Raw genomic sequence first — 10,000 nt, 5'->3', positions numbered from 1 at the left:
TAGAGGTTTCATGTTTAGTGTTTTGCTGTATGTAATGTCCTGTCCAATGTTTCGGCTTACTTACCGTTTATGAACCGTAGAAAGATACACCTAATCATTAAGTTGAATATAATTCAAAGAACTAATGTCTGAACATGCTTTCGAACACGTTCATTTATTTTCACATATAAATTTAGTGAAATGCAATAGATGCCAGATCAGACGAGATTTATACACGTGGTCCTTATTATATGGAAATATGCCAATGGAAACATATTTGTACAAAGAAAAAAAAGCACTAAACATCGCATAAAAACATAACAAACACGACACAAACAAAAATAAATAAAACTGAGGGTCACGTCATTGAACCACTCTACATGTATTGTTGGTATTTACCATTACTTCTAAATAATATAATGCAAACCTGTATGTGCTACATTCAGAGGCACGATGAAAAAAAAAGAAGCATTAACATTTAGTTGTCTCTATTTAAAAAAACTATAACACATACAATTGTATTGTTTAATTTGTAATTATTATCAATCCATTTCAGAAAAAGCGGCAAAAATATTTTTTTATGTCGTGGTGGCCGAATCAATATGGTGTTCGACTATGCATCTAAAGAGAAATCGCAAAAATCACTTCAAAGACACCAAGTTCCAAGTAAGTGGTCTTTTTTATCGATGATAACACAATTTAAGCATGCCTAAAGAACATTTAAAACTGCAACGTGCTACAAATATTAAATATGTATGACATGCGCTATCTGCATTTGCGACTATGTGTCACGTAATCGTTCATAGTTCATGGACGACACATAGTTACTAGCAATGTTCATTACTCTTAAATTACTGGTGTGTAGCCTGTCATTCTAAACCTCGTCATGCGCGTATTGCAATGATGACGAGATTTGCTTTAACTACCATTTTCCCGTGTCGCGCATGGGACAAGTCCGTCCCGCTCTATTAATGTTAATTTCTCTGCATAATGTGGGATAAACTATTTAACAATACCATATATCAGTTTCTAGTCCAATTTAATGTCTGACATAACTAATATTTTCAATTACACAAATACGTTGTGATTGCTTCATGAATCTGTCTTTTTCCATCTGTTCACCTCTAGATCTAAATGCTAACTGACTATTTCCCTCTAACATTTGCCCCGTGAAACTCAGTTATGAATCCCATTGGTCTGTGTTCTATGCGTGCTTATTGCTGGTTGGCTAGATTACTAAAGATACTGAATCAATGAAGCCCAATACAAACATACCCGGCCTTGCGTCAACTATACTATTCTTTAATCACCATCTACAAATTCCTACCATAACGTGACATATGCATCTGTGTTGTGATATGCATTTTGCGGAGAAGAACTCGTTAGTCTCAGACAGACGAATTGGAATTGCAACAGACAGACAAATATCAACCTTGTTATAACGTAGTTCACTAAATAGGTGGCAGCAGAGCTTGAAGAACACGATATGTATTTAAGCTTTTTTACTTTATAAAAGAACAACATTCATGTTACCAGCCAAACATATATATGTACAATATATGGTCAGGCTTTGGTATTCGACAGCTTTTTTTCTTTTATAATATGGAGCAATAAACGTAAAAGAAAATTATAGGTTCTGAATAAAAAACACCTAAAGCAACATAAACATGTATCAATAGACAAAACAGAATGTGCAAACCGTCAATTAATACGTTTTAAAATTATGAAACACTTTGCTAACAACATTTAAAGGTCTCATTTTAATGTTTTGTTCGTTACAGTATCGAGTCAAATTTGCAAGCAATGAATTGTACAGCTTGAGAACTAATGGTTATTCACACGTCCGTCATCATTCTTTTTATCGTTAAGAGAATTTTTTTTTTTAATCGACCTGTTGTTAAAAGTGTTGTTTTGCAATGCATATTTGATGCAGCATTGTTCAATCCCAGACTGAAATATGCTATATTTTGACTGGGTATCGTGTGCTAGTTTTTGTGTCGTTTTTTCCCTGTTTGAAACTATTTATTCACAATAAATGGTGTCCTAGTTAATGTATTAGTGAAGTTCAAAAATAGTTGATTAAATAAAATGTCTTGCAATCATTTAACAGCAATATATTTCTGACGCAATAAACACAGAAGAAGCGCTTAATACGTGTCAGGAACGAAATACTAACGTTCTAGACGTTCAATGGTCTGAGTGGAAATGCTGCGTATTTTTCTATACAACCTCGAGGACTGTTTGGCGAACATACTGCGTTCCTATTACGTCCATGGTGCTGTGGTGGTGCTAATGCCTAGGTCACAACAGAAGACACGCCAATTCCTTAGTCTGGATTATGTGATATCGCCGATGATCGCCGTATAAACGCGGAGAGAATACAGAATATATGTAGTGAATACGCATACGACTTTGTAAGGATTGTTTAATGCACAGAAAACATATCGAATGATCTCTTAGTTAAATATGTTCTTTTTTATAGAGAATACAAAACAAATATCACACGGTGTATGGGCATTTTTCGAAAACTGACTTAATATGAAAAGAAAGCCAGACCGGTGTGATGTGATTAGACAAATTCAGTACGAATTCCAGACAGATACGATTAACGAATACAAAACGAATGAAGAGAACGAATGAATTCACTGTTCTATATCGCAAATAAATTCCTTTTCTTTATCGCAATTAAATTACCAATCATTCGGTTGGTAAATGCGCTTCATACACTGTAATTCTGCCATCATGATTCGACTTTTTTTTTAATGGTTCTAATAGGAATCTTCAAGGTAGTTTAAAATGTGTCTGGTTATAAATTGAACACATTTATAACCAAAATATGGATTATGTACATAGCATTCTTTGTTTATTAGAAGCTTACGCATTTTGCAAATGTATGCGATATAGCCTTGTAACGATGTAAAACAAATACACTTATAAATAAGCAGTAGATATTTACCAGCATGCAGATTTGAATGATTGTACGATACATCATTCGATTTATATAACGTAGAAACCAATTTATTTATACAAGGGACTTGTTTAGCGTCATAACAAATTTCGTCGTTTTTTCCTCCCTTGATTTTACTTAAAACGCTTAGACACGAACCCAAACCTAAAGAGTCAGTAAATCTATTAACACAAACAATCTGTTAATATTAAGGGAGTGTTGTACAAATTTTATATTTACGATGGTTGTTAAAGAATCTTCTGATAAGGCTTCGTACTATATTATTGTCGATGACTAATATTGCATGCATACATTTACATTATGTGTACTACTTCCCATGTTGTTTCAACCTACGCAATTAATTTGGCTGATTCCTTCTCTGGCAAATGAGTAGAAGTGTCATAGGCAAAGCGATTTTGAAGGGAATAAATAGTGTATATCAAATTCTGCACATTGTAGATTTTCTGACACGTATGAGTTTAAATACATTATTTGCACTAGTTTGTAAAAGGAATTAAAACATGCTGAACATATATTTCCCTAATACAAAGAATTATATAAAAATGCATTGACTTACAAGACACATTTTAATTTAACATTTTGACGTCTACGTTAAAGGGTATTAATGTAAAAAGACAACCGCTTCAATGCTTTCAATAGTAAGAAACAAACTCAATATCCGTTTAGGAGAGTCATCCATGTACTGATGTTCGTCAATTAAAATAAAAACAAGGCAGATGGCCTTGTTTGTTTTATTGTTTACAATAGTATTTTTAAGCATTATATGAAGACAAATTATCAACATATATTTTATGTTTTGGACAATTCGCTTCAACTGGCATAATAAGCCTTAAACCTCTTTTCGCGTACAAATTAGATGTGTTTCTTAACGACTTATGTGCTTATGTCCCCCAGTCTATACTGGGGGACATATTGTTCTTGCCCTGTCTGTTTGTTGAAAGGTCAAGGTCATTATTTAAGGTTAAGGGTTAAATATATGGGGGAACATAGTATTCACAAACTTATATTGTTTATTAATGTTTTTTTTACAGTAAGAAGACATTTAAAGGTTACACACGCGGACCGTTTGTCATAATATATCTCTATAATTAGACTTCAAAGCCAATCGTATTTATATATTTGTTGCAAAAATATTTCCCAGTGGTCATATAATGGTGTGGCAATCGTATTCTGACTACATTCCAAGTAATTTTTACAATTAGCAGTTAACGAGAATTAACACACACAATAATCAACATTTGGTGTAAAAGGCAAAAAATTAAATACAATCTGGAAGCGATGTGTGAGCGCGATATATTTTCTTTGTGTTACAGTCATCTGCTTTTTTCTATGTGCAGCGTTTCCAAACTTTTTTAAGACGCCCAATCGGACAAAAATGTGTGAAATGAACATTTTAATATGTTAAACAATGTACCAAGATCTACAAGAGCGCAACAAAAATAATGTTAAAAGCGCGTGTAAATTTAAATGAGTCTTGCAATACTTATTGTCAGATACGTACGAGACAAGTTTAAAAAAATCGCTGTTTGCTTGAAATCATAACTCCCATATAAACTGAACTAAAATACACAGGTTAAAAATGTTTACATTCTTTTAAATATATTTGCAAAAGTGTTTTCACTCGTTCAGCTATTCGTTCAATATTCGCCTGAAACAAGGTCAAAAGTATATATTGTTAAATATATATTTAAACTGTTAGAAATGAATAATTTAATATGCTTGTCATGTACTATAACTCTAGTAGCAACATACCTACAGACTTATGAACAAGGGCAAATATGCATGTTCCCTTAAACTTTATATAAAAATTAAAAGTACCAACAATTTGAAATACCCCAACACAAACAAATATCCATGCATAATTAAGATAGTTGTCGGTGTCAAACAAACAATCGTGTTACTCTTTCTCTGTTGCTGTATCAGTCACATATTATCACATTCCGTTACCCTTTTTGCATTGTTTATGTGAATGTGTCTTTCTTTCCTGCGGTTACAACATTTCGTGTACAGATATAAATTGAATACACTTGTTTATTTAAACAACATTTTATCGAAAACATTATACAGACCATAACAGACAACAATATCTCAATATAAGATCATATCTGCCATATGTGATTAACAAATATCTTTTTGCACGCAAATGTCAACCATAGGTGGCAGTTGGTTGAATGAAAATAATTATTTCTGGCTATCTGCATATAACAAAATGATATACGGCCCTCTGCCATTTCTGCAACATAAATATTCATGGAAGTTTGTTTGATCGGTTTCGAGATTCGTTTAAATGACTTTTGCTGTATTGATTGTGTTCTAAAATCAGCAAAATAACTCAAAATCTAAAGCATGCGTAAGATTCGCAAGAAAACAAAATAGGTGTAAGGGTGGAAAACAAACAAAAACTTGACAAGGGCAAACAATTCCATTTTTTTCGGCAGTTCTGGGTTAACATATAAAGAAAAGGCAATTTGTTCATTTATTTAAACATGTTTATTCTACCCTGCAGCAAGCTTTCATTCGCTTTGTTTTAACTCACATTTTTCCAATGTACAAATAATCGGATTGTTGGCGCTTGAACCTCACGTTTTAAGCAACAAAGGATTTCGCTTGCACAACCAAATGATAACAGTAAAGAGTATTACAAGTTTACAATACTTTCATGGTCTATTTATACAAATGTGTACACGGCGATCGTGTTCACTTTAAGAACTATTTAATAAGGTCGAATTTAATTTTATAAGACGATTATTCATAATTCAGTCATTTTTAATTCAGTCATGAAGAGATATTAGAAAACTGCGAAAATGATAAGATGTCTTGCTGTTGATCGGCAGTGTAAATTACTGGCGTAAAACAGTGATAACTAGTCATAGTTTGGCAACGAGTATCAAAGAAAACCATTTACCACATATATTAAGTTTTATATACAATCCATGTCATTATCAATACAAAAAGATATTAAAGATTATGTACAAGATATGCAGTATCATATTTCTCTTCCATATGAAATGTGGGTTTTTTTACTGCGTGAGTTAGATGGAATGACGTTTGCACGAGAAGAGTGGTATTTATAGTTATCAATTTAATCCGCAAATATACATTTGTTTTGAAACAGGTGTTACCAATACCTCTGACATCAGTAATTTAAATTAGCGGCAAGCAGTAATGATATATTTTTTACATAGGAAACACACACAAAACTCGGACACACAGACAAAGTGGAAATGATACAGGCGGATGAATATTGACTATTATTATCGAGACTAGCACTCAACAGCATTCTCAGCCAAACTCAACAAATGGCAGCAGTGCTCTTGCAGCAAAAACGATGAAAAAAAAAAACGGTTGTGTATCCAACAATACTTTCCTTTTATAGCATGTGTCGATGCGAACTTTGTTACACTGTTGTTTCATTTTTTAACATGGTTATGTACCATACTAAATAGCGATGTAATGGTCGCATGTTTAAACCTATTAATAACAATAACGCGTCTTAGTTTAATTTAGTTAACGTATTTAGTTTAATGAAGTTTAATTAATTACACTGTGTAAGTTATATCAACAATAGCCAACATGTCATCATTGAGTTTATTATCGAAGGGAACTGGCAAGCTTCGCTTTGTTTCCCATCACATAAAACTTTTTAATTAAATTGCAATGATATGACAAAGACCGCATGTTTATATCTGTTGTATGTTGTGTGCTCTATTGTGAATAGTGTGATGTTCATCGGGAAAATGTTTATTTGCTTTTAACACAGGCTAACGGATTGTATCTTGATAATTCTACTGATGAACTACTCGGTAACAAATAGTCATAATTACAGAGACAAAAATAAGATGTAAAACGATCTAGCGTATTGACGTTGGTTTTAACTACTCCTAGCATTATAAAGATGCGCACATAAATATTCACTGATTAATTACGCATTCTAAAAGTGTCGTAAACATTGTCCAGACACAATTTTATGGCATCAGAATAAATGCCAAACTTTCAAACTAGTGACGGAACGTATTTATCAATTCAATAAGCTTACTTGCGGTAAGTACATAATCTGGATATAGTCTAATGACGTGAAAATATTTTTCTAAAACTGTTCTGATGTTATGGTTTGAACGGTTGCAACAGAACTTAAAGTTCACTGAACTATGTGAGTAATTAAGTACATATATTTATCTTAGAAAATTGAATTCGTTGTCGAATTGTGGAAGTTTATTACTTTAGAGAAATATATTATTTATAATAACGAGCATATTATTCTGCAATATGTTTTATATAAAACGTTTGAATTTTAAAATATTTCAATATTTAAAGTGATAAACACATTATGTTTACTTTTAAAAACAATGATCGTTGTCAACACCGTAACAAAATTAAGCGCAACCGCTCAGTGCAACTCAGCTGTGTGTACCCGAGTGGTGACGTCGTACATAAATATTTTGCGAGGTCCATCTTTACCCCGTGATAGACCCTTGTATCAAATTGTTGCCGATATAATATTCAACAAAGTTATAACACGGTTGTCACGGCAAATGTACACAAATAGTCTTACAACCACAAAGCAATATCTTTAAAAAAATCATGCAACGGAGAACGTCGTATAAAGCAAATGCTTTGTCCACGTAAATTGCGATGAAAGTGTCTAGTATGTTTCTAAATGTGAACTGCATATGAAGACCGAGTAATGTAATCAATCCTATGTTTGAAATAATTATATTACTGTATTGTATCTTTTAATTCCGAAATGTGAAAGAACAAAATAAGTTTACTCTTGCTGATTTATTATCATCGCGAACATTGATTTTCTTGTATGTGAACCACAACGCAATTTCTATAGGATATTAACAAATGTGTATTTCTGTGCTAGTTAGTTCGTACACGTATGTTTTATATCGGAACGCATTCATCATCATCATCTTCAGCACTCCATTCACCGGTCTTGTTGTTAGGATGAGATGATCAACCACGACACGGAGATCCTCCGCCAGTCAGGTCGGTGGTGGGCTTCAAGGAATAGCTTATCCATCGGGAGGTACGTCAACTCTTTCACATTATCCATCCAACTTTTCTTTTGACGCCCTCGACGGTGACCTCCCTTTTGCGTGCGCTGTAGCTAAGTCTTGCACAGAGAGTCGTGCCTGGTGACGTGTCCAAAACAATCCCAAATTCGTCGTTTGATGGTCGCTTGGAGGTGTTCTTGTTGGCCATCAGATGCTGCTGTCATATTCGGGAAGAACTGGTTGGTCATGCAATCCATAGGCACCACTGTTGTAGATGGGTTGTATAAATCATAATTTAACTATATTTCTTAACAGCCTTTTCAGAAATCCAATAACCCATGCTGAATATTATTAAACTATCAACCTGTATTGACTCCTGCTTAAACCAACAAGAAGGTAAATACAGGTTGGTATTAATATTGGATACGTTTAGGTTTTGTAGTTAATGCCCGAATTGAAGTTATAAATTTATGACAAAACTAGTATGTCGCATATTTTTGCATATAGGGCGATAATTATATTTATCATGTAACATTAACTGCAAAAAACAAACATTTGGATTGGACGTAATTCAATGGCGTTTTCTTATTTTACTTACATGCTAATGTATCGGTATTATAAGAAAAACACGATCGTTTGTATACACATGTCATTATTATGATAATTTTAAACACTAAAAAGACGGGCATAATTAAATATGTGTAAAAAGGTCTAAAATGTCTTTTTTATTATAGTGTCACCCCTATTGAAAGGGCCAGCCAATTTAATTTATGAGACATTTTTTGCGTGTATACCATGTACCTCCCAACTCCTATCACTATGCCAGGAGCCAGGCGAATAGAAGTCGGTAACCATTCATTTTTACCTAGCTCGCGGTTCACGAAACGGTCATTTCGGAACAAGTCCAATGACAAACATCCATCCTTCGACAAACGCTCCCCATGGGGCTTTAACCTTCGACCTCCCGATCCCGAGGCGGACGCCTTATCCACTAGGCCTGGGCGACCGGTGATAAAAATTGTGTATTCCAGGCAACACAATTTACCAGTTTGTTTTAAAACATGACTGTACTGATGTCGAACGCTTTTGAATTTGAAATTATATCAGGTATCCAAATGTAGAATATTGGCTATCATTAGAGCAGATTCTGAAAATATATGTCGGAAAATTGAATCTCCACAAACATCTTCAGTAGAGAACTGTAATTTTTGCTCTTATTCCACTTTGGGGAATGCCAGAAACAATGATAACAATAGTATCTGACTCCGATTCCATGTAATAACTCTGTATATTTTTTGTTCCGAACGTTTTTACATGAGCTTTTGCACGTTCAAGGGCTCTACCTAGCGGCTACATGATCAAAAACAACATCATATTTTAATATTAACATTATAAACTAGTAACAAACCACTTTTAAATTAAAATAGTTTATTTGAATAAAAAGCTTGCTAATACCATAATTGAGATGTCATATTAAATTGATGTATACAAATAATTCGCTCATAATTAATTTGCTACTAAATCATGTGTAGTAAAGCAGCAAAAGCACATGATGAGAAATTCACAAGCCAGTTGTCTATAAATCGTGCTTGATGCACATTAGAAACATCAATCAAACAATTAATTAAAACATCAAAGACCTCTGGTTAACATTGTTGTCAAGATATTTCCTTAATAAGGTTTTAAATGTATTAAATTGCCTTGAATCGGAAATTTGTAAAAACAATAACTTGTCTTACAACTGCAATTATGCAAAGAAAACAAATGGATGTCATGCTCGCAAAAAATAACATTGTTGTTCATGTTTCAATCTGTACTGTATTGGACCGAAATTCATGTTTAAGTGTTTGTTGTAAAAACTGTCGCAACTGAAATAGTATGCAGCTCATTATAATTAAACATCAATGTAATTACTTTAATATTTTAAGGCGCACGTTAACCTATAGAAGCATCTAAACTATACCAGATACAAAAACTTAAAAATGAAACATGTATTGGTCTAATAACACTTAAACACATATTGGTTGTAAAGTAATAATATCCTCGTTTTATT

This window comes from Dreissena polymorpha, chromosome 11 (genome assembly GCF_020536995.1).
Source record: "Dreissena polymorpha isolate Duluth1 chromosome 11, UMN_Dpol_1.0, whole genome shotgun sequence".
Classification (NCBI taxonomy): Eukaryota; Metazoa; Mollusca; class Bivalvia; order Myida; family Dreissenidae; genus Dreissena; species Dreissena polymorpha.
The sequence above is the reverse complement of the archived record's forward strand: the minus strand, read 5'-3'. Positions refer to the sequence as shown.